Below are 25,448 nucleotides of genomic sequence, written 5' to 3' on the forward strand. Positions count from 1 at the left end.
TTCGGCCATCTGTCATTTCAACCTCAATACCTCTTCTTTCAACTTAGATTCTGATGCAACAATCTCCTTAGATGGATCAACACCACCCATGTCCAAGTCTTTGCCAGCCATGACTACCTTGCTCTTTGACCTTGTGTTGTATGGAAGAGTTACCAGTTTAAAAATCACAAACCAACCACCCTTCTGCTATAATGAAGATAACAAAGAGGAACAAAATGAAGTCATCATGTTAGCATTAGGGCATTTAACAACTAAAAATATCACATTGCGTGCAATGCACCTAACAACAATTAACAATTCAAGAATGAATTCGAGGGTCATAAGGTCACTTGACATCATCCCAATTTGTCCATTTGAATCTTCTCTTTTCTTTTCTTTTCTAGCACTTCTTGGCTTGCTCTTTTTCCCTCCTTTATTTCTTTCTGATTATCGCTCTTTTCTTTCCTCTCATTTCTCATGTCCCACAACTTCATCCTTTTTTTCCTTTTCTTTTTTTTTTCTTTTTTTTTAATTTTTTTTAAAAGAAAATAATTCGATCGAACCCTATGTAGGTTGCCTACGTATCATGTCCCTCATGAATCAGATCAAGCGTAGCTCTGGAAAAGTAATGGATAAATTAAACTAAAAAATAAAAATCTTTTTGGATTATTCATTACAATAACTTTTTTTTTTTCATTTTCAAATACAAAATAGCAAATATGATAATGAGAGACTCAACTTAACTATACTACAACAAACTCCGACACCAACTAAAAAAATCATTACTACTGAACATGACTATAAAGTACAAGACATCATAAAAAAAACAGACTCAAAACATAAAAAATCTCCTTAAGCAACTCCTGAATGCAACGGTCCTGACCAGATGGTCCTGGGGTGATCATGCTCAAACTCTGATAAGTAGTTCCGCACTTGTATAAGAAAACTAAAACCAAATAGAGTTAAGGATTTAGAACACTACGTGAGACAATAACACTCCCTATTGGACACATGCAAGACATAATTGTGCAAAATAGCCTACATGGCCAAAAGTCAGCTAGAAGTGCAAACTCAACAAATGTGACCTCTAAGACATAGAAAAATTACTTTGCAGAAATGACTGATTTTGTAAAAATGGCCTATGTTGCCAGAAAATGGCTAAGCATTGCAAATTCAACAGAATGGACCTTAAATAGAGAGGTCACCTTGTTGTGAACCTAGGACTCTAAGACATGGGTCACTAAAATACTTTTGCGAAAATAGTCCTATTTTGCAGAATGGCCTATATGGTCAAAAGCGGCTAGACATGCAAATTCGACAAGGACGGACCTTAAAGTAAATGGACACCTAATTGTGGATTGAAGACTCTCCAGACACTTTAAACAAACCACTTTGCAAAAATATCCCTAATTTGCAAAATGACCGATGTGGCCAAAAGTGGCTAAACATGCAAGATTTGGCTACAACCCTCGACGCCAAGAACTTAAGACTCATTAAGAAGATCGAACCCTATGTGGGTTGCCTACGTATCCCGCCTCGAAAGACGAGAATCAGGTATGTGTAGTCGGGCAGATTGGATACAGGCGAGAAATAAAATTAACAAATAATTTAGAGAAAATGTATTCTTTGTCTTTTTTGAAAAATGATGAAACATGTAAACTCTTTTTGGATTATTTTTCTTTTTTTAATTCTTCTTTTTTTTTTTGGAAATTGATGGAAAAGTGCAAAATCTTTTGGATTTTTCATTTTTTGTCTTTTTCTTAAAACAAAATGTGAAAGAAAACATAACTGGGCTCTACTTGCTTTATTTTTTTACACTTCATCCCTTTTGTTTTTCTCATTTACCCTCAAACCTCATTGGTACGCCAAATGACCCCTTTTACCCTTGAAGATTGCAACATGTAGCACATTAGCATGCATCAGGATGGTCTTTATTTTTTGGAGTACACTTGTCATAGACGGACCCAACTCCTGTGTTGAGTCCCCTAAGTCAAATGCACGTCATGAAAACAAACGTTCCTACTAGGGATCCGGCATGAGGCTATGTTATTCTAGGTTTATAGCCTAGTGTATTGTTATAGACCTGGCTTACCCGAGCGGACAACTCGAGCTGGGGGGGGGGGCAGTGTACCGGAAATACAGAAGCTTCACCGGCTTTGCAACTTGTCTGAATCTCGTTCTAAAATTGGGATATGACTCTAATAGAAAAGAAGTCACACGAAATGTACACTTCCCAGATGATTTAGAAGACTCAGAGAGAAAAGGGTTTCGTAACAATTTATATACAGTCCAAGTAATATCAAAGCGGTAAAAAGCGACATTTAGCACAATAAGCTCAAACACGTAAAAATCAGATAATAAATAAAAGCCAATTATAACAATTATTCTAAGCTCGAATTCTAAACCCTGAACCAAAAGTTCTGGGTTCTTGTCCCCAACAGAGTTGCCAGAGCTGTCACACCTCCTTTTACTACCATGGAAAAGGTATAGGGGAGTTTTTTCATTTAAAGTAACAATAATCGAAACAGGATTATTTATTCAAATTCAGAGTCGCCACTTGGGATAATTTATGGTGTCCCAAGTCACCAATTTAAAATTCCGAATCGAGGAAGTTGACTCTTATTTATGGTCTGAGAACATAGAAATCCAGGTAAGAAATTCTGTTAACTCGGGAGAAGGTGTTAGGCATTCCCAGGTTCCGTGGTTTTAGAACGGTCGCTCAACTATTTTTATTAGCCTAATTATCTGATTAATTACATATTTTATACCTATTGCATTTTTCACTTTCTTGTCGCTTTTTAATGTTTTTTAGGAAAATTCATGATCGTCTTACACTTGTTTGTTTTTTGAAAACAAATCGTAAACCACACTACATTAAATGCACCCGTGGTTCACAATATATTTATTTTATTTAACAATGTTGGAAAGTCGGGTCACATGAAATGTACACCCGGATTTGGGAATTATGTTTCACAACTACATCACGGGAATAAATCCCGTAGCTAGAACACTTTATTTAATTAACGCGCATAAAGCAAACTACGAGAATTCAATTCTACATTAATTAAGATAATTCATATGAGGGCCATGGATCAAGCAATTCAATTGTGTAAATGGCACGCCTCAATTTCCTTTAAAAGAAATGCATTCAATTAAATAAACTACGGATACTCATCATTTAAAACTAAATTGAAATTACGTATCACAACCACGCCGTGGGAACTATACCCATAGTTGTGATAATTTAATTACGTGCCTAAAGCAAACTACGAGATTCATATATTCTTAAAACTAATTCGATATTTAATGACAGTCTGTGGATTACCACGAAGGTATTAAAAATTAATACATGCTTTTAACCTTTCTGATTCATTGGGCCAAATAGGAAGCCTGTCACATTATTTAGAGGGCGCCAACAATGAAAGCTGTTGGGCTCGAAATCCAGCCCAAAATGAAAGAAACCATAGACGAAGGCACTCCCAAGCCCGATTTGGACCAGGCTACCCCATTTGAATCGGGTTGGGCCTAAATAGCTCCCTGCTGGCCCATAACAAAGGAAACCTTCATTGATTCCTATAGCTTATTTATTTTAATAAAGCATTGTTGTGTTCCTTAGGCCCAATGGCAACAAAATGCCACTTTTAACTAGCTAATTAATGAATAACAAATTTACAAAAACAAACCCAAAAGGCAATGAGTCAGTGAAAAGGTATTGCACAGATTGAAGCATGGCAAAATAACAAGTGAAGCATGTGACTAACTTCATAACATCTCCCTTTTATATAGCAACACTCATGCATTAATCAGATAGCAAGAAATAAACTTGAATTATTACATTACCCAATGAATTTCTATTCAAACAAATTCAAACTTGATTAGCATACACTTAATCATTTTGGTATCATACTACTTAAGTCTTAACAGTTTAACAATATTACAGCTAAAGTAAAGTAAGCAAAACATGATCTTATGACTAGCAGGACATCAATTTAATCAAGAGCTTTAAATCAAATCCTTGAGAAATAAAACTCATATGCTCATGTAACATCCCAGAATATCACGTGCAGTTCATATTTGGACATCATCCTTTAATAATCATGTAATCAAGCTAAGCTTCAAAAATCCTTACAGAATTTAATCCTACATAAAATGGGATAATTACTCATTTAAGGCTAAAGTCTAGCTTGTTAAAATTAGATAGAAAACAGAGTAAAGACAAAAACAAAATTAGAATCTAGAAGTCAATCCACATATTCACATGACATTTGAGAATGAGGCAACAAATGTTCAAAGGCTTCATGTATACGATTCAATAGCCAAGAAGATGTTCAACATACATACCTGTTACAGCAAAATCAACCAAAAATAGAAATAAATTTCTGAAAATGAGACGGTGCTGCAGCCAAAACAGAAGCAACCAGTGTGATTCAAAATGAACTTCAGCTTTTAACCCAGGTATCTAAAAATAAGAACTGATGCCTTCCTTTCTATGAATTCAGTGTATTTATCATAAGAATTAAACTTTTGAGGGGATTCTGTAGCTTCAATATCTCAGCCATTTTCTTTTTGGTGTCCTCAATCTCTCCCCTAGACATGAGGAAAATAAGCCTCTTATAGCAAGGCTTTAGGGCAGCATAACCTGAGTTTTTAAATTTACTTTTAACCCTCAAACTCTTTTTTATTTTACCTCCTAGTCCCTTAAAAATATCTGAGCTCCCTTCATTTCTTAGCATGCAAGCTTCCTCTTAACTTCTAGAAGCTTCCCTCCTAACAGAAAATATTTCCTAGACCTAAGTTACCTAAAATACCCCTGACAGCCCTACATTTACTCCCCAAACTGAACCAATCATAGGTCAAACTGACCCAAGACTCAAACCCAGACGAATGAGCTTCTTCTGACCAAACCAAAGATAACAAAAACCCAGTAGGCGACCCAAACATAGTAATCCCTGAACAAAGAAACTCAGGGGCATTATTAACTTAATATTATGACCTAAAAAAAATTAACTGGTTAATTAATCAAAAAGAAAAAGAAGAAGAAGAAAAAGAAAAAGAAGAAAGACAAAGAAAAACCTAATCCAAACAGCAATTGAACCAATCAACCAAACACTTTAACAAGTTAAGCACTAATTTAATACTATTGATCGCACTAAATAAATTCAGCCAGGCCGAAAAATCAACAAAACAAAAGAGAAAAAAAATATTAATCCTAAATCATGCAATTAAACTAAGCAACCTATTTTTAAAATTGAACTAATCAAAAGTAAACAGATTAACTAGAAATAGATAAACAGAAACAGACATAAAAAGAGAGGGAAGGAATATATACTGATTTGGCGGAAATGTTTGAACAAACAAAGTGAATCAATGAACGACGACGCTTGACGAAGCTTGGCTGGTCATTTTTGACTTAGCAGGAACCGGTGAGCCTTGAAATGAGCCAAAAATGATGCTAATCGATTGTTCTTACTAAGAACAATCAATTGGCATAAATTCCGGCTCAAATCGAGCCTTGAAACTGTTTGAAACTCAAAAAGGGGAATGGATTAGGGTTTTCAATTTCTTTTGGAATCATATTTGAAATTGGAACAAGTGGGTGAGGATTTTAGGGGAACTCGTGATGGATTATGAAAGAGGGGTGGGTGGTGATTGTATGGTGACAATTTGGAGTGGATTGGGGCGCCGCCGCCGGTGAGGTTTGGGAATTTGGGGGCGGCTAGGGTTTCTATCTGTGTTAGGGTAGAGACTGAAGTGAAGGGGTTCGAATTGGGGGGGGGGGGGCGTTTAGGACAGTTTTATATGAGAACAAGGGCCACTTCCCATCCGTTCGATCAAAAGAGATCAACGAATATGATTTGATGGTCACGAACAGTGTCGTTTGGTTAAGTGGGGGGCTGGACCGGGTGACCCGATTTTTGGGCCTGGATTTGGGGCGGGTTTGGGCATAAAATCAGCCCAAGTCCAAAGCTGATTTATGCCATTTTTCCATTTTTTTCTTTTTGTTTTTCTCTCTTTTTCTTTCTCTAATTAATTAAAATTCTAAATTAAATTCCTAAATTATTCTAAGTTGTAAAAATTAAGCTAATTATCCAATTAAAAATTTATAACAATTAATTAACTCTAATTTAAAAAAGAAAAACTACTAATCTAAAATTAAAAGCTAAAATTGTAAAAGTGAACCAATTTTTGTGATTTTATCTTAATAAAATAATTAATTAACTAATTAATCCTAAAAATATGAAAACAAAATCTCAATGCAATGCATGTTATTTTTTGGTATTTTTCATGATTTAATAAAAGTAAACATGCATAGAAATGCAAACAATTGACGAAAAATCTTACAAAATCCTATAAAATTACAAACATTTGGAAAAAATCTATTTCTTTAATTTGTAGGAGTATTTCACATAGAGTAAAAATCACGTGCTCACAGCTGCCTCTCTTAGCTCGGAAACACGAAGAGTTTTCGGGCAAAGATAAAGTGAGCGAATACGAGCGATTTTTGCTTGTTTGAATACTCCATGGGAAGCATTTTTGAAAGATCTAACCGAACCTTACTTCCGAGGTTGCCTACATATCCTTGAATATAAAGGAATTAGGTCAGTGTAGTTATGGAAGTTTTGGTAGCTGGGACTACCGGAAAACTGTGAGTTCATTGTTGCTGCTGCTTGTTTTTTTTTTATCGAAGAAGAAGGTGCTGCCTATATCTTAGGTCCTCTTAGGTCTAGGGTTCTTGGTTGTGTTCCAAAATCAGCTCCAAACGGCTGATCCTCTTTTTGGGTCCTTAATGTTGGGTCTGATGTCTAGAATAAAACTATTTCTGTATACTAAAAGTGAAATTATTTCTATATATTTTTTTAATTTTATGAATGATGGATAAACTAAAAGTAATAAAATATCAATTAGCTAAATAAGAGAAAATATATTTTGTAGTTTTTATTTTTGTGATAAAATAAAGTAAAAGGGTCAAAACTAGTTAAAATAGCGATATTAGACCTAAACTAACTATTTAACACCAAAATGTGTTAAATCTTGGGGAGGGTCAAAAATCACATTTCTACAGGTGAGGCGACTCGGCCAGCCGTCTCATGAGTTACCGCTCCGTTTTCCCCGTTTTGCTTCTTATTGCTGTGTCTAATGGTTCTATATATGATCAGGTTGATTGGTTCGAGTTCAGAAAGGATTTGGAAAGGTTTGAGACACTTACTCTCTTTTGAGGAAGCTTAAGTTGGAAAATTCAACCGGATGTTGACTTATGTGTTAGAGGGTTCGGATGTGAGTTCTGATGGTTCGGTTAGCTTTGGGAGGTGATTTGGGACTTAGGAGCGTGACCAGAATGAGTTTTGGAGGCCCGGAGTAGATTTAGACTTGAATTGGCGAAATTGGATATTTGGCGATTTCCGGTTGATTGGTGAGATTTTGATATAGGGGTCAGAATGGAATTTCGAGAGTTGCAGTAGTTCCGTTGTGTCATTTGGGATGTGTGTGTAAAATTTCAGGTTATTCGAACGTGGTTTGGTTGGGTTTTTGATCAAAAGCTGTGATGACCCAAAAGGTCATCACTTGTTTTTAAAATGAATTCTGCGTTCCGATGCCTTAAAAACCTCTTTCGTCATCACCTCGATTTGTGTGCGCAGTCCGGGCGCGTACGGAAAACTGTTATGTGAAAATCTGTGAAAATGTTGAAATTTTGACTTGAAATGCATTTTAGTTGACTATGGTCAATATTTTGGGTAAACGGACCCGGACCCGTGATTGGACGATCCCGTAGGGTCCGTGGAAAAATATGGGACTTGGGCGTATGCCCAGAATCAAATTCCGAGGTCCCAAGCCCGAAAAATGAATTTTTAAAGAAAATTATTTTCTGGAAATTTCTATAAGTTTTGGAAATGAAATGCATTTCGAATTTGATGGTATCGGACCCGTATTCTGGTTTCGGAGCACGGTACAGGTCTTATATGTGAAATAAGATAAGTCCATGAAATTTGGTAAGAAACGGATGTCATTTGACGTGATTCGGACCTTAAATGCAAAATTTGATGTTTCAAGAAGTTTTGAAATATTTCATTGATTTTGAGGTTTAATGCGTTGTTTAAGGGGTTATTTTGGCAATTTGATCGCACTGATAAGTTCATATGATATTTTTGAGTTAGTGTACCTGTTTGGATTGGAGCCCCGAGGGCTCGGGTGAATTTCGGATGGGTTTCAGAAAGTTTTTGAACTATTGAAAGTTGCAGGTTTTTGCTGTTCAGTGCATAGGGATTTTGTTCTTTGCGTTCGCGTGGTCCCACTCGCAAACGCGTAAGGCAAATTTCCCAGGTGCCAGATTTCTTCTTTGCGAACGCGAGGCTGAGCGAGGAGTACCCTTCGAAAACGCGTCCAGGTACTCGCGAACGCGTAAGGCAATTGACCTGGGGGAGGGGGTTCTCACTTGTTCTACGCGAACGTGGCCACTGGCCCGCGAACGCGAAGGCTCGCGTGGTCAAAGCTCCGCGAATGTGATCCCAATATCGCGAACGTGAAGGTCACTAAGGCCTAACTCATCACGAACGCGACAGGCCTATTGCGAACGCGATGAAGGCCTGTCCAGTGATTTTAAAACAGAAGCAAAAACGGGAATTAGTCAAAATTTCATAACTTCTCCTTCCAAACTCCAAATTGGGCGATCTTTGAAAGGGGATTTCACCACCAATTCATAGGTATGTAATCTTAGACTCATTTTCTTCAATTTTCATTAACACCCATTAGATTTCTAGGCTTAAATCATGTTCTTAAGGGTAGAAAATTAGAGATTTGGGTAGAGTTAGAGCTTTTTGTATAATTGTGATTTATACCCCGTTTTGGAGTCGAATTTTGGAACTAATTATATATTCGGGCTCATGGGTGAATGGGAGATCGGGTTTTGGTCCAAACCTCGTGTTTTGACTAAGCGGGCCCGGGGTCAATTTTTGATGTTTTGGGAAGAATGATGGGAAAACTATAATTAAGCATTGGAATTGGACTGTTTAGCATTTATTGATGTTATTAAGTCGATTATGTCTAGATACGATTGATTTGGAGCCGAATTCAAAAGGAAAGGAGGTGTTTGAGGCTTGAGTTGACCGTGGAAGTTCGAGATAAGTGTTTGGTCTAACCTTAGCTTGAGGGATTAGGAGTTGTGTCCTATTTGCTACTTGTTTCTTGTTGAGTACGACGTATAGGCATGGTGACGAGTATCTATACGTTGGTGTCGAGCATGACCGAGAGTCTTGAATTGTAATTTATTGTGTTCTTAAATAATACTACGGATGCTTAAGTTGATGACACTCTGTATTGAGCAAGGATCGTGATTATTCTCGTGGAAATTACTTATGACTGAGTATTGGTGTTAGCTGAAGTAGTTAGATGTTGGAACAAGTCTGGTTATAGCTGTTTCTCCCTTGCCGGAATGTTGTTACTTATACTATCGATTCCCTTGCCGGGATAGTGTAGTTTTTTATTGATCCCTTGCCGGGACTCTTGCTATGATTGTTGTTGATAGTATATGTGGATAGGGTTGCACGCCGCAACAATGATATATTTGGATCGGGTTGCACGCCGCAACAATATTATGTGTGGATGGGGTTGCACGCCGCAATAGTGATAAATGATATGGATCGGGTTGCGCACAACAATAGTGTTGATATATATTGGGATCGGGTTGCGCGCTGCAACAATTGTTAGATACAAAGTGTTTATAGATTGGACACAAATTTCTTATTGTTTTGCTATGAAATCTAAGCTGTTCTTATGCTCTTACTAATGATTTACGGTTGATATTGGTATACCCTGCAGCATGTACCCCCCTCCCATATTTACTTGTTTATTTTTGCTTTATTTTCCGCTGTATATTATATAACTACACAGGTTATTTGGTAGTCTAGTCCTAGCCTCGTCACTACTTCACCGAGGTTAGGCTAGGCACTTACCAGCACATGGGGTCGGATGGTGCTGATACTACAGTCTGTACTATGTGCAGATCCCGGAGCAGATCTTGGACCATAGCATTTGGGTGGCTATCTTCAGTCCAGCTAGAGATCTCGAGGTAGTCTTGTACGCGTCCATATGCCCGGCGTTCTCTTCTATCTTATTATGAGCTCTGTTTTCACTTGTATCCGAGACAGACTGTATTTCCTTTTTCAGACACTTGTATGTAGTCCTCATATATAGTCCGTGATATTGTGACACCGAATTCTGGGTAGAGACGTATGTTGGAATTGTAGTACTGGTTTTGGTTATTATATTAGACTAAGTCTTCCGCTTGATTTCATTTATCATTAATATTTAAATATTGATTACCTATTAATTCAGATTGTTAAAAAGGGTTAAAAATGAAAGAGTTAGTAATTTCTATGTTTTCGCGGCTTGCCTAACTTCTACAAGTAGGCAACATCACGACTTCCAAGGGTGGGAAATCCGGGTCGTGACAAGTTGGTATCAGTGCTCTAGGTTACATAGGTCTCACAATTCACGGACAAGCTTAGTAGAGTCTGAGGGATCGATACAGAGACGTCTATATTTATCCCCTGGAGGCTACAGAGTTAGGAAAAACTTCACATTTGTTCTTTCTTATCGTGCGGTTTGGTTTCTCAATGCTAATTGAATTTCTACTCTGTTCTTTCGCAGATGGCGAGAACACGCGCTTCCTTATCCACTGATCATCAGCCCGAGCCCTTAGCAGCAGCTCCCACGAGGGGCTGAGGGCGAGGCCGAGCTAAAGGCCGAGGCAGGGGCAGAGCTCAGCCCAAAGCAGCAGCACTAGCGGCGAAGCCTCAAGTTGACTTTCATGATGAGGTTGTGGCCCAGACAATTCCAGTGGGCCCAGCTTAGGTCCTAGAGGGGTTTATTGCTACCCCAGTACTTCAAGATGCTCTGGTCCGTCTAGTGGGCCTTTTGGAGAGTGTCACCCGGGCAGACTTGCTTCCTATAGCACCACCCGTCTCTTAAGCTGTAGGAGGAGCCCAAACTCCTGCCATTCGCACTCTGGAGCAGGTAGCTCCCTAGTTTCAGACTCCAGCAGTTCAGCCGGGTGTGGTAGCTCAGACCAGTGAGGAAGCAACTATGTCTGCCGATGCTTTGTAGAGGTTGGATAGGTTCACCAAGCTCTTCACTACTACTTTCAGCGGTGCATCTTCTGAGGACCCCCAGGATTATCTAGACAGCTGTTATGAGGTTCTCAGGAACATGGGGATAGTTGAGACCAACGCGGTCGATTTTGCTACTTTTCGCTTGTCTGTATCCGCCAAGACTTGGTGGAGAGATTATTGTTTGGCTAGACCAGCCGGATTACCAGCTTTGACTTGGGAGCAGTTCACTCAACTATTTCTGGAGAAGTTTCTCCCAATCACTTAGAGAGAGGCCTATCAGAGGCAGTTTGAGCATCTCCAGCAGGGTTCTATGACTGTTACCCAGTATGAGACTAGATTCATCGACTTGGCTCATTATGCTCTTATCGTACTTCCCACCGAGAGAGAGAGGGTGAGGAGGTTCATTGATGGACTTATTCAGCCGATTCGTCTTCAGATGGCTAGGGAGACATGGAGTGAGATTTCTTTTGCTGGAAGCAGCCAATGTGGATAGGAGAGTGGAGGTGGTTCTATTGCAGGGAGGTGGTCATGGGTCGGACAAGAGGCCTCGTCATTCAGGCAGATTCAGTGGTGCCTCTTCTGGAGGCAGGGATTCGTATGGTATAGGCCATCTTCCTAGGCCCTTTCAGTCAGCACTTCAGGTTTCTCACGGTGCTTCAGGTGGCCATGGTTCTCACATGCAGTATTCTGATCAGCATCCCTATAGTGCACTACTAGCTCCTATTAGTGCACCGCCGCTCCAGAGTTTTCGGGGTGGTCATTTAGGTCGCCAAGGTCAGTCTCAGTTTCCTCAGTCGCAACACTCAGGTGGATGTTTTGAGTATGGTGAGTATGGTCATATTAAGAGGGCTTGTCCGAGATTGGTGGGTACTCAGTCGTAGCAGCAGGGTTCCTGTGCTATGGTTCAGGCATCAGTTATTCCACAACCCGCCCAGCCAGCTAAAGGTGGGGGTAGAGGTGCTAGAGGTGGAGGTAGAGGTGCTAGAGGTGGAGCTCAGACCGCTAGAGGTGGAGGCCAGCCAGCTGCAGGCCGTCCTAGAGATGTGGTCCAGGGTGGTGGGGCCCAGCCCCGATGTTATGCTCTTCCAGCCAGGCTTGGGGCTGAGGCTTCCAACGCAATTATCACAGGTACTGTTCTGGTTTGTGGCAGAGACGCTTCAGTTTTATTTGATCCAGGGTCTACATACTCCTATGTGTCATCTTATTTTGCACCGTATCTAGTCATGCCTAGTGATTCCTTGAGTGCCCCTGTGTATGTGTCTCCACCAGTGGGCGATTCTATTGTGGTAGATCTAGTCCATCGCTCTTGTATAGTCGTGATTGGGGGTTTTGAGACACGTGTAGATTTGTTGCTTCTGGACATGGTCGATTTCGATGTCATATTGGGGATGGACTGATTATCACCTTACCACGCCATCTTGGACTGTCATTCCAAGACTGTGACCTTAACCTTGCCGGGTTTACCTCGTTTAGAGTGGAGAAGGACTCCTGATCATTCTACCCATAATGTCATCTCTTATGTGAAGGCTCAGCGTATGGTCGAGAAGGGGTGTTTGGCCTATTTGGCATATATTCGTGATTCTAGTGCCGAGATTCCTTCTATTGATTTTGTGCCCATTGTTCGTGAGTTCCCTGAGGTATTCCCTTCAGACCTGCCGGGTATGCCACCCGACAGGGATATTGATTTCTGCATTGACTTGGCTCCGGGCACCCAGCCCATTTCTATCCCGCCGTATCGTATGGCCCCGCCTGAGTTGAAAGAGTTGAAAGAGCAGTTGCAAGACTTGCTTGAGAAGGGTTTCATTAGACCCAATGTTTCGCCTTGGGGTGCGCCGGTGTTGTTTGTTAAGAAGAAGAATGGATCAATGAGAATGTGTATTGATAACCGGCAGTTGAACAAGGTTACAATCAAGAATAAGTATCCATTGCCAGGGATTGATGATTTGTTTAATCAGCTTCAAGGTGCCAAGGTATTTTCGAAGATTGACTTGAGATCTGGCTACCAGCAGTTGAGGATTAGGGCATCCGATGTCTCTAAGATAGTTTTCTACACTCGGTACGAGCATTATGAGTTCTTGGTGATATCATTCGGGTTGACAAATGCCCCATCAACTTTTATGGATTTGATGAACCGAGTGTTCAGGCCTTATTTGGATTCGTTTGTGATAGTCTTTATTGATGATATTTTGATATATTCCTATAGCTGGGAGGAGCAAGAGCAACATCTTAGAGCGGTCCTTCAGACCTTGAGGGATAGTCAGTTTTATGCTAAGTTTTCGAAGTGTGAGTTTTGGTTGAGTTCAGTTGCATTCCCGGGTCATGTTATATCAGTAGAGGGTATACAGGTTGATCCGAAGAAGATTGAGGTAGTCAAGAACTGGCCTAGACCAGCATCAACTATAGAGATTCAGAGTTCTTTTAGGGTTGGCAGGCTACTATCATCGGTTTGTGGAGGGATTTTTATCTATCGCAGCCCCGATGACCAGATTGACCCAGAAGGGTGCCCAGTTCAGATGGTCGGACGAGTGTGAGGCGAGCTTTCAGAAGCTCAAAACAGCTCTGACTACGGCACCAGTGTTGGTTTTGCCCACAGGTTCAGGGCCTTATGCAGTTTATTGTGATGCATCTCATATTGGACTTGGTGCAGTGTTGATGCAGGATGGCAAGGTCATTGCCTATGCTTCACGGCAGTTGAAGATTCACGAGAAGAACTATCCGGTTCATGATTTGGAGTTGGCAGCCATTGTTCACGCATTGAAGATTTGGAAGCATTATTTGTATGACGTGGCGTGTGAGGTGTTCATGGATCACAAGAGTCTGCAGTACTTGTTCAAGCAAAAGGAGTTGAATTTGAGGCAGAGAAGGTGGTTGGAGCTATTAAATGACTATGATATCACCATTTTATATCACCCGGGAAAGGCCAATGTGGTGGCCGATGCTTTGAGTAGGAAGTCAGCCAGGATGGGCAGTCTTGCTTATATTCCGGTCGGTGAGAGGTCGCTTGCTTTGGATGTTCAGGCTTTAGCCAATCAATTCGTGAGGTTGGATGTTTCTGAGCCCAGTCGTGTGTTGGCTTGCACGGTCGCTCGTTCTTCTTTATTGGAGCGTATCCGTGATCGGCAGTATGATGATCCCCATTTGTGTGTCCTTAGAGACACGTTGCAACACGGAGGTGCCAAGTAGGTTACCTTAGGTGATGATGGGGTTTTGAGATTGCAGGGTTGAGTTTGTGTGCCTAATGTGGATGGTCTTCGAGAGTTGATTTTAGAGGAGGCCTATAGCTCTCGGTACTTTATTCATCCGGGCACCGCGAATATGTATCAAGAATTGCGGCATCATTATTGGTGGCAGAGAATGAAGAAAGATATAGTTGCATATGTGGCTCGGTGTTTGAATTGTCAGTAGGTTAAATATGAGCATCAGAGGCCTGGTGGTTTGTTCCAGAAGATTGAGATTCCTGAGTGGAAGTGAGAGTGGATCACTATGGACTTTGTTGTTAGACTCCCAAATACTTAGAGGAAGTTTGATGCAGTGTGGTTTATTGTTGATAGGCTGACCAAGTCAACACATTTCATTCCTGTGGCAGTCTCCTATTCTTCCGAGAGGTTAGCTGATATCTATATCCGGGAGATTGTTTGTCTTCATGGTGTGCCCGAGTCTATCATTTTGGACTGAGGTACACAGTTTACCTCGCATTTCTGGAGAGCAGTTCAGCGAGAGTTGGGCACACGAGTTGAGTTGAGCACAACATTTCATCCTTAGACGCACGGGTAATCCGAGCGGACCATTCAGATTTTGGAGGAAATGCTCCGAGCTTGTGTCATAAACTTTGGAGGCTCGTGGGATCAGTTTTTACCTTTAGCAGAGTTTTCCTACAACAACAGCTACCAATCGAGCATTCAAATGGCTCCTTACGAGGCTTTATATGGTAGGCGGTATCGGTCTCCAGTTGGATGGTTTAAGCCGGGAGAGGCTCGGTTGTTGGGTACAGATCTGATTCAGGATGCCTTGGACAAGGTCAAGATTATTCAGGATAGGCTTTGTACAGCTCAGTCCAGGCAAAAGAGCTACGCCGACCGCAAGGTTTTCATGGTCGGTGAGCGGGTATTGCTTTGAGTGTCGCCTATGAAGGGCGTGATGAGATTTGGGAACAAGGGCAAGCTTAGCCTTAGGTTCATTGGCCCGTTTGAGATTCTTGATCGAGTGGGAGAGGTGGCTTATATACTTGCATTGCCGCCGAGCTTATCAGCCACACATCCAGTGTTTCATGTGTCCATGCTTCGGAAATATCACGACGATCCATCCCAAGTGTTAGATTTTAGCACTGTCCAGTTGGACAAGGACATGTCTTATGAGGAGGAGCCGGTAGCTATTCTAGACCGGTAGGTTTGTTGGTTGAGGTCGAAGAGTTTTCCTTTTGTTCGTGTTCAGTGGAGAGGTCAGCCTGCTGAGGCATCGACCAGGGAGTCCGAGTCCGATATGCGAAGCCATTATCCTCATCTTTTTCCCGACTCAGGTACTTCCTTCTTATGTCCGTTCGAGGACGAACAATTATTTTAGAGGTGGAAAATATGATGACCCAAAAGGTCATCACTTGTTTTTAAAATAAATTCTGCATTCCGAGGCCTTAAAAACCTCTTTCGGTATCACCTCTGTGAGCACACGATTTTTGCCCTATGTGAATTACTCCCATAAATTCAAAATAAAATTTTCTCATTATGGACAATTTCATAGATTTTTGTAGCATTTTTGTTAATTGTTTGCATTTGGCTGTGCATGTTTAATTTAATTCTAATTCATGAAAAATACAAAAATACATTGCATTTGCATTTAGGATTTAATTCTACATTTTTAGGTTAATTAGCAATTTAGTTGTCTCATAAAAATGATTAAAATCACAAAAAATGACTCATTTTTGCATTTTTAGCTTTTTAACTTCAAATTTTGTAGTTTCTTTTGATTTGGGAATTAATTAATTGTTGTAAATATTGTTTTGAGTAATTAGTTTAATTTGGGAAATTAATTTAGTTTAAGAGTTAATTTAGGATTTAAATTAATTAAGAGAAAAAAAACAAAGGAAAATTGAATTTGAAATTGAAAAAGGAAAAGAAAGGAAATAAAAGAGTTTGAATTTTGGGCTTTCAATTAAAATTCCCAGGCCCAAGCGTTTTTTTTGCTCAATACCCGGTCGAATTAGGCACAAACCCGTTGTTTTACCCTGTCCACTTGCTCAGATAACCAAACGACCCCGGTTCCCATGCTTTCGATCTGAGCCGTTGATCTCATTTGATCAGACGGCTAGGAACTCGACCCCCACTCAGTATATAGCTGTTCGAAACAGCCCCCACACCCTCAGAACCCCCCTTTCAATACTCATCGTCTCTCACCCCAGGAACCCTAGAGACGCCGCCCTTGAATTCTCCACTCGCCAGCCGGCGTCGCCGCCTCTAACCAGCCCTAAATTAACACCCCAAAACCCTCTCACCCTTCTTATTCTAAATCTCAACATAACTTTCCTCGAATCCCTCCACAAGTGTTCGAATTTTAAATTTGAGTTTGAAGCCCTAAAGCCCAAAATCAACTCCCTTTGATTCCGTGGCATGCATCGACCTAGGCCTTTGGTCTTCGAGTTTTGAAGTTTGATTTAATGCGAATTGATGCTGTTCATTTGTTCTTGACAAAGAACAAGTGATTAGCATCAATTTCGTTTAAATCAAGATGTCCAATGTTATTTCGGGTTTTCTGGGTAAGTTTTCTTCCTCTTTTCTCGTCCGTATTTGTTTACTTCACCTCTTGTTCCTCTTCTTTCTTCTCTCTCTCTAGTTAGTTTTCTTGCTTTGACTGAAATTCAAGGAAGGTTCTGAACTTAGGTTCTCCCTTTAAATTAAATTTTGTGTTCGTATTTGTGATGTTTGCTGTTCAGTTTTCTTTTCGAGTTTTAAAAGTCTATTCTCTGATTTTGTTGATGTCATGCTTGAACCTCTGATTTTGCTTTTTGTTTTAGTCTCATAAGTTTAATTTAATTAGGTCGTTTCAATTTAATAACCTAATTCATTCTATGCTTATTTATGTTATTAATTAGTCATGTAGTTAAATTTTAGTTTTTAAATCATGTAAGTGTTTGTTTTCTCCTGCTCTTGGTAAAATCACAGAATCTAGTTTGGATCAGTGGTTGTTTGGACTTTGGGTCATTTCTGACGCAGTTTCAAGAGAAGCTCGTTCAGTTGGGTTTAATTTACTGGGTTGACTTGACCTATGAGGTAAGCTAGGGTAATTGACCGGGGTTTAAGGGGTAGTTTAGGGAATTTAGGCAAGGGAATCTTTTGTAACTGCCTAAGGAAGCTGCCAGAAAAGTGGGGGAAAGGATTGGTTTGTCAAACAGGTTTTAAATCAGGGTTTAAAATGAATAAAAAGAAAATGGGGGAAGGGGCAAATCTGAAAATTGTGAATTCATTTCTGTTACCTTAAAGCCTTCTATATAAGATTGCTTTCTCAGAAAATAGAGGAGGAGAACAAAAAGGTAATTAGAAACGGATGAGTCTGAAAAGTTTTGGAAGAGCAACTGAATATCTTGCATTGGTTCAATTATGCCACAAATTGCATAGTTGATCCGAGAATTTGAGTCTCCATAGATTGGTTTTCATTGGGTCTGGTTCCTACTGGTGTGAAGAAGCTGTATTTCACTCGGATTTGCTAGTTCATTACTGTTACATTGCTGTTGTTGCATACTCCCTCACTCTCTTTGTATTCTCTTGACTTTTTCCAGGTATTCCTTTGGTAGTATGGACATCACTTAAGTGTAATATGGAGTTTGGATCTGGAAATGTGATAAAACTGATGTTGTTGTTGTTGAATTTCACTTCTTCTTCCTTTAATATCATGTATGGTTGTAATATTTAGCTTTAGAGATATGTTGATTGGTATATTGATCATGAATGGGATGTCATAGCATGAGATTGAAGCTTTAAGTGGTCTGATTCTTCTGTTTAGTTATCAGCCTTGTTTGAAATTGGCTATAGGTGAAAGAAATGCTTTGGTTATGTTTACAGTAACATTTAGGCCTGTGTTGAATTGTCTGCTAGCGTTTGGATGTTATGGTGCTAGACTTGATGTTTTAAAATCATGATTGCTTAATGTCGATCCCCCAGGTTCTGTTAATATGAGATTTATTTGAGGTTCAGATTCTCATGTCATTGTTTAAATTAGCTTGGGGTTTTAAAATTTAAAATCACATACTGTACAGTTGCCAAAGAACTGGATGTTTTTTAATTGTTTTAAAATCATATCATTGTTACAATCTCCTGTGATCGTCCATTGAGTATTTAGAGACTGATTTAAATCCTATTGCATATACAGTACTGCTTTGTTGACAGCCAGATGGGTTCACGTTGATACCCTGTGATTTTCAGACACCGCTTGTGTGCCATAAGGATTCGATCTCGAGTGCTGCACTCGCTGACCTCAGGTTCTAGAAAGTATTGTGCTCATCTTGGGCCCAAGCCTGAAGGCGCTTGCAAATAGGGTTGTATGTTTTATGTTATTTGAGCCCGTTTTGTTTCATTGAATCCAGTTTGTCTCGTTTAGTCGTTGTTGTTGAAGCAATTTTCCTCAAATAATTTGGTTATTTAATGCGATGCCGGTTAGCTGCTAAGTAGATTCGAACCATTAGCTTTAATAAGTAATTAGAATTTCTTTAAGCATCCCTTAATTGGCTAAGCTCTTAAAATGGGTTTGAGGTGTGCCATATTAGCCAAACATATAATTTATGGCCCTCACAAGAGTAGTTCAAACATCTGTTGAAATTGGAATCGAGGTGTGCCATTAGTTGAATTTTCCAAGGCCTCGCAAACTTGAAAAATGCGTAGTTGCTTTAGGCGTGTAATTTAATTTAATTTCCTTAAACTCGGGTGTGAATTTCATGTGACCCAAATCCAAATCTCAATAGCGTTAGATAAAATATGTTACGGACCGCGGGTGCATTTCATGTGGCGTGGTCCAAGGCGTATTTTAAATAGCGTTGAATCTTCCCAAAATTAATTAAAGGCGGCTAATAAGTTAAAATTTACCATAGGCTAAAAACATGTATTAAAATTAGATAGTAGGCCAATAATAATAGTTGAGCGACCGCACTAAAACTACGGAATCCGGGAAAGCCTAACACCTTCTCCCGGGTTAACAGAATTCCTTACCCGGATTTCTGTGTTCGCGGACTGTAAAATAAAGTCAATCTTTTCCTCGATTCGGGATTTGAACCGGTGACTTAGGACACCATAAATTATCCCAAGTGGCGACTCTGAATCTTAATAAATCCCGTTTCGATTGTCACTTTAAATTGGAAAAAACTCCCTTATATACCCTTTCGGGGGTAGTAAAAAGGAGGTGTGACAACCTCGATTTGCATGCGCAGTTCGGGCGCGTAGCCGGAAAGCTTTTATGTGAAAATCTGTGAAAATGTTGAAATTTTGACCTGAAATGCATTTTAGCTGACTACAGTCAACATTTTGGATAAACGGATCCGGACCCGTGATTGGACGGTCCAGGGTCCGTGGAAAAATATGGGACTTGGGCGTATGCCCAGAATCGAATTTTGAGGTCCCAAGCTCGAGAAATGAATTTTTAAAGAAAATTGTTTTCTGGAAATTTCTATGAGTTTTGGAAATGAAATGCATTTTGAATTTGATGGTATCGGGCCCGTATTCTGGTTTTGGATCCCGGTACAGGTCTTATATATGAAATAAGATTAGTCTCTGAAATTTGGTAAGAAACAGATGTCATATGATGTGATTCGGACCTTAAATGCAAAATTTGATGTTTTAAGAAGTTTTGAAATATTTCATTGATTTTGAGGTTTTGTTCGTTGTTTAAATTATTATTTTGGCGATTTAATCACACAGATAAATTCATATGATGTTTTTGAATTAGTGTACCTGTTTGGATTGGATCCCCAAGGGCTCGGGTGAGTTTCGGATAGGTTTCGGAAAGTTTTTGAACTATTGAAAGTTGCAGGTTTTTGCTGTTAAGTGCACTAGGATTTTGTTCTTCGCGTTCGCGTGGTCCCACTCGCGAACGCGTAAGGCAAATTTCCCAGGTGCCAGATTTCTTCTTCGCGAACACGAAGCCTGAGATACGAACGTGAGGCTGATGGGGGAGTACCCTTCACGAACGCGTCCAGGTACTCGCGAATGAGTAAGGCAATTGGCCTGGGGAGGGGGTTCTCACTTGTTCTACGCGAATGAGGCCACTGGCCCGCGAACGCGAAGGCTCAAGCGGTCAAAGATCCACGAACGCGAGCCCAATGTCGCGAACGCGATGAAGGCATGTCCAGTGATTTTAAAACAGAAGCAAAAACGGGACTTAGTTAAAATTTCATAACTTCTTCTTCCAAACTCCAAATTGGGCGATTTTTGGAAGGGGATTTCACCACCACTTCATAGGTATGTAATCTTAGACTCATTTTCTTCAATTTTCATTAACACCCGTTAGATTTCTAGGCTTAAATAATGTTCTCAAGGGTAGAAAATTAAGGATTTGGGTAGAGTTAGGGCTTTTTGTATAATTGTGATTTAGACCCCATTTTGGGGTCGAATTTTGGAACTAATTATATATTCGGGCTCGTGGGTGAATGGGTGATCGGGTTTTGGTCCGAACCTCATGTTTTGACCAAGCGGGTCCGGGGTCAATTTTTGACTTTTTGGGAAGAATGATGGGAAAGCTATAATTAAGCATTGGAATTAGACTATTTAGCGTTTATTGATGTTATTAAGTCGATTATGTCTAGATACGATTGATTTGGAGCCTAATTCAAAAGGAAAGGCGGTGTTTGAGGCTTGAGTTGGCCGTGGAAGTTCGAGATAAGTGTTTGGTCTAACCTTAGCTTGAGGGATTAGGAGTTGTATCCTATTTTCTACTTGTTTCTTGTTGAGTACGACGTATAGGCATGGTGACGAGTATCTATACGTTGGTGTCGAGCATGACCGAGAGTCTTGAATTGTAATTTATTGTGTTCTTAAATAATACTACGGATGCTTAAGTTGATGACACTCTGTATTGAGCAAGGATCGTGATTATTCTTGTGGAAATTACTTATGACTGAGTATTGGTGTTAGCTGAAGTAGTTAGATGTTGGAACAAGTTTGGTTATAGCTGTTTCTCCCTTGCCGGAATGTTGTTATTTATACTATCGATTCCCTTGCCGGGATAATGTAGTTTTTTATTGATCCATTGCCGGGACTCTTGCTATGATTGTTGCTGATAGTATATGTAGATCGGGTTGCATGCCGCAACAATGATATATTTGGATCGAGTTGCACGCAGCAACAATATTATTTGTGGATTGGGTTGTACGCCGCAATAGTGATAAATGATTAGGATCGGGTTGCGCGCCGCAACAGTGTTGATATATATTGGGATCGGGTTACGCGCTGCAACAATTGTTGATACAAAGTGTTTATAGATTGGATACAAATTTCTTATTGTTTTGCTGTGAAATCTAAGCTTTTCTTATGCTGTTACTCTTGATTTACGGTTGATATTGGTATGCCCCGTAGCATGTACCCTCCTCCCATATTTACTTGTTTATTTCTGCTTTATTTTCTGCTATATATTATATAACTACACTGGTTATTTGGTAGTCTGGTCCTAGCCTCGTCACTACTTCGCCGAGGTTAGGCTAGGCACTTACCAGCACATGAGGTCGGATTGTGCTGATACTACACTCTGCACTATGTGCAGATCCCAGAGCAGCTCTTGGACCATAGCATTTGGGTGGCTGCCTTCAGTCCAGCTAGAGATCCCGAGGTAGCCCTGCAGGCGTCCGCAGGCCCGACGTTCTCTTCTATCTTATTATGACCTCTATTTTCACTTGAATCCGAGACAGACTGTATTTCCTTTTTCAGACACTTGTATGTAGTCCTCATATACAGTCTGTGATATTGTGACACCAGATTCTGGATAGAGACGTATGTTGGCATTGTAGTACTTGTTTTGGTTATTATATTAGACTAAGTCTTCCGCTTGATTTCATTTATCGTTAATATTTAAATGTTGATTACTTGTTAATTCATATTGTTAAAAAGGGTTAAAAATGAAAGAGTTAGTAATCTCTATGTTTTCACGGCTTGCCTAGCTTCTACGAGTAGGTGCCATCACTACTCCCGAGGGTGGGAAATTCGGGTCGTGATAAAAGCGTAATTTAGAATATTTTGGAAATTTAGGCTTGAATCCGATGTGTTTTAGTTGATTCGGTGTTGTTTGAGGTGTTTTGAAGATTGGTATAAGTTTTAATAAGGTTTTGGTGTATGTTGGTGCTTTTAGTTGAGGTCCCGGGGGCCTCGAGGTGATTTCAAAGGGTTGTCGGAGAGTTTGTGAAATTTGAGAAGCTACAGATTTTTCTATTCTGGTATTTCTGCACCTACGGATTGGGGACCGCAGGTACGATGCCGCAGATGCGAGGAAATGACCGTAGAAGCGGTCAAGGAGGAGAAGGATAGGAGCCGCAAATGCGGTTGGCTGAATGCACATGCGATGGCGCATGTGCTGCTATTTGGTTGCAGATGCGACTTTGGTCACTTAAGTGGAAACCGCAGGTGTGGTTTCTTGGACTGCAAAAGCGGTACCGCAGATGCGGTTGATTGACCGCAGGTGCGGTATCCCTGGGTCAGAAGGTATATATTGTTTCTTTCACGAATTTTTGCTAAGTTCTCCATTTTTGAAGACGGGAAATGGTCTAAGGCAGTGGATTTCAAGAGAAATCAAGGAATATCAATTGGGTAAGTTCCCTAAGATTCATTATTTGGGTTTATGATCATTTTTCCATTAATTAATCATGGTATTAGTGGAGATTAAGGAAGGAAAACTGGGGATTAGGGCTTGAGATTAAGAGACTTTAAAATGAGAATTTGAGGGTTCATTTGGACTCCGATTTCAGTGTTCTTGGTATGTATGAACTCGTGGAAGGATAAGGATTCCATTGATGTGATTTTTACCGAGTTCCTAGACGTGGCCCGGGGGTCGATTTTTGGTCAATTTCGGGAATTTTGCCATAATTTGATTAATTTCGCATGAGCTTCGTCCCTTTAGCCTATTCTAATGTTATGATTCTGATTTTGGGTAGATTCGGCGTGAGTTGAGGCCGAGGAAAGTGGAAAAGGCGTCGCAGAGTAGTATTTTTACTGGTTTGAGGTAAGTAACCATTGTAAATCTGGAACTGAGGGTACAAAACCCCGGTATGTGAATTATTTTGATATATGCGGTTATGCACATGCTAGGTGACGAGCGTGTGGGCGTGCACTGGTAGGGATTGTGACTTGGTCCATCCCGTAGCGACTATTAAGCCGCGTATTTGAATTGGAACCTTATGATATTCCGTACTTTAGTCATTTATACTATATTATGGGCTGTATGCCATGTTTGGGGCCTTCTGCCGATCTGTTGTGATCCTTAGGGGTATTTTTACTGTTTTTCCTCACTCTACTTGTTTAAAAGCACATCCTCAGTCATGGTTTACCTTTGCATTGTTTAAAACTGGTTTTATCACTCTACTTCTTAAATGTGAGGACTGTTTGGACTGAGTTCCCTAATTCCTACTGTTGTGCACGAGAGGCTGTGAGGTTAATGATTGAGAGAGGTTGAGAGCCTAATGGTGAGGATATTTATATATGTATGACTTATTGATCGGGCTACACGCTGCAACGATACTTATATGGATCGGGTTGCACGCCGCATCGATATATATATTGGATCGGGCTGCGCGCCGCAACGATATGACGCTCGGGCTGTAGAGCCCCTTTGGAGTTTGTACACCCCTAGTGAGCATAGTCGACTATAAATTACGGATCGGGCTGCACGCCGCAGCGGTTACTATGATTATTATTATTATGAGATATTAATGAGCCTGAGTGCTGAGAGTGAGTATTGAGTAACGAGAGTTGAGTCACGAGTGACTGAGAGGCTGCCCGAGAGGCCGTATTCTGAGTGATACCTTGCCCGAGGGGCCCAGTTATGATATTTTCACTGATCTCACTCTTCTTTTAGAATAAGCCTCTGTTGAAAAATTGCTAAGTATATGATTTCAAGTATTCCAACTGAAATTGAAGATTTTATGACGAAACTGATTTTAAACTGCGGAGTTTGATTTGTTATTATGTGGTTTATTTCTTTATATGATTTTAACTGCTCGTCACTGCTTTCAGACCTTATTTACTTTAGTTACTTACTGAGTTGGCGTACTCACGTTACTCCTTGCACCTTGTGTGCAGATCCAGGTACCCGAGCGACAGAGTGAGGGTCCTCAGCTTATCCAGAGCTTGTCGGAGATTGCAAGGTAGCTGCATGGCATCCTTAATCCTGATTTCCTCCTTCCTATCTTGTTCTTTTCCGCATTTTTAGACTTATGATGTATTAGACAGTCGGTTATGTATTTAGAGGCTCTAGACTCATGACACCAGATGTTTGGGCTGTGTTGTCTTATGTTTTATTGATTTCCGCACATTTTAGTTATTTTAAACACTTATTATGAAAAATTTGGTATTTAAACCCGTGTTAGAAAATGGTTTATTTAAATGAAAAAGGGTTATGAATGATGTTTGGGTTGGTTTGCCTAGTAATGTGATAGGCGCCATCACGGCCTGTATTTGGGGTCTTGACAACAGGAGACGAGGTAAATAATTTAGTACCTTATATGTGAGACACACTAGAAGTCTCTAGAAGAGACAGTAAATTTCTAACATTCTCCCACTTGGCCCACATATTAAAATCAGATAATCCTTTATGAGAGATAAATATATAATATGGCCATAGACTTCATCACTCAACTAAAAGTTATGCAACAATCACTTTAGCTAGAACATATCATTACATGAATTATGGCGGTCATGCTCTTAAACAAACAATTCCTTCTTTGTATTGTAATGTACAATATGTTCTAACAAAGTGTCTACAACTTTATGAAAGAACTTAATATAACTCATTAAGAGTCCAACTTTATTGATCCAATGATCACAAAATAATACATGAAAAACCAAAGTGTGCACTGTCATGTATATCAAAATAAACATAATGTCTAGATAAACTATTAGAGAATATAATCAAGCAAGGCTAAATTGGGCTACTAAGACCTATATGGGTTACATTATCCTTGAAAATATTAGCCGGCAGATCTTTAGACATAGGATAAACAATCATCAAAGTAATACTAACATTCTCAAAACTCACATCTTGCTTCTTCACATAGTCTCTAACCATCAAGTACTTTATGTCAATGTGCTTGCTTCGGCTGTCACTTTTATTATTCTTAGAAAAGAACACTGCAACTAAATTATCACATAAGATTCTCAATGACCTTGAGATGGAATCGACAATCCTAAG

The 25,448-nt window shown here is 40.0% G+C and overlaps 1 long non-coding RNA gene across 1 annotated transcript; it reads right to left on the reverse strand.

The window, feature by feature from the left end:
- Positions 1–622: 622 nt before the first annotated feature.
- LOC107811083 (uncharacterized) lies at positions 623–4,606 on the reverse strand. Its single transcript, XR_012695844.1, has 2 exons — positions 4,321–4,606; positions 623–4,119 (listed from the first exon to the last, which is right to left on the reverse strand). It is a non-coding gene; the product is annotated as an uncharacterized LOC107811083 (long non-coding RNA).
- Positions 4,607–25,448: the final 20,842 nt, after the last annotated feature.

Source organism: Nicotiana tabacum, chromosome 10 (genome assembly GCF_000715075.1).
Source record: "Nicotiana tabacum cultivar K326 chromosome 10, ASM71507v2, whole genome shotgun sequence".
NCBI classification, from domain to species: domain Eukaryota; kingdom Viridiplantae; phylum Streptophyta; class Magnoliopsida; order Solanales; family Solanaceae; genus Nicotiana; species Nicotiana tabacum.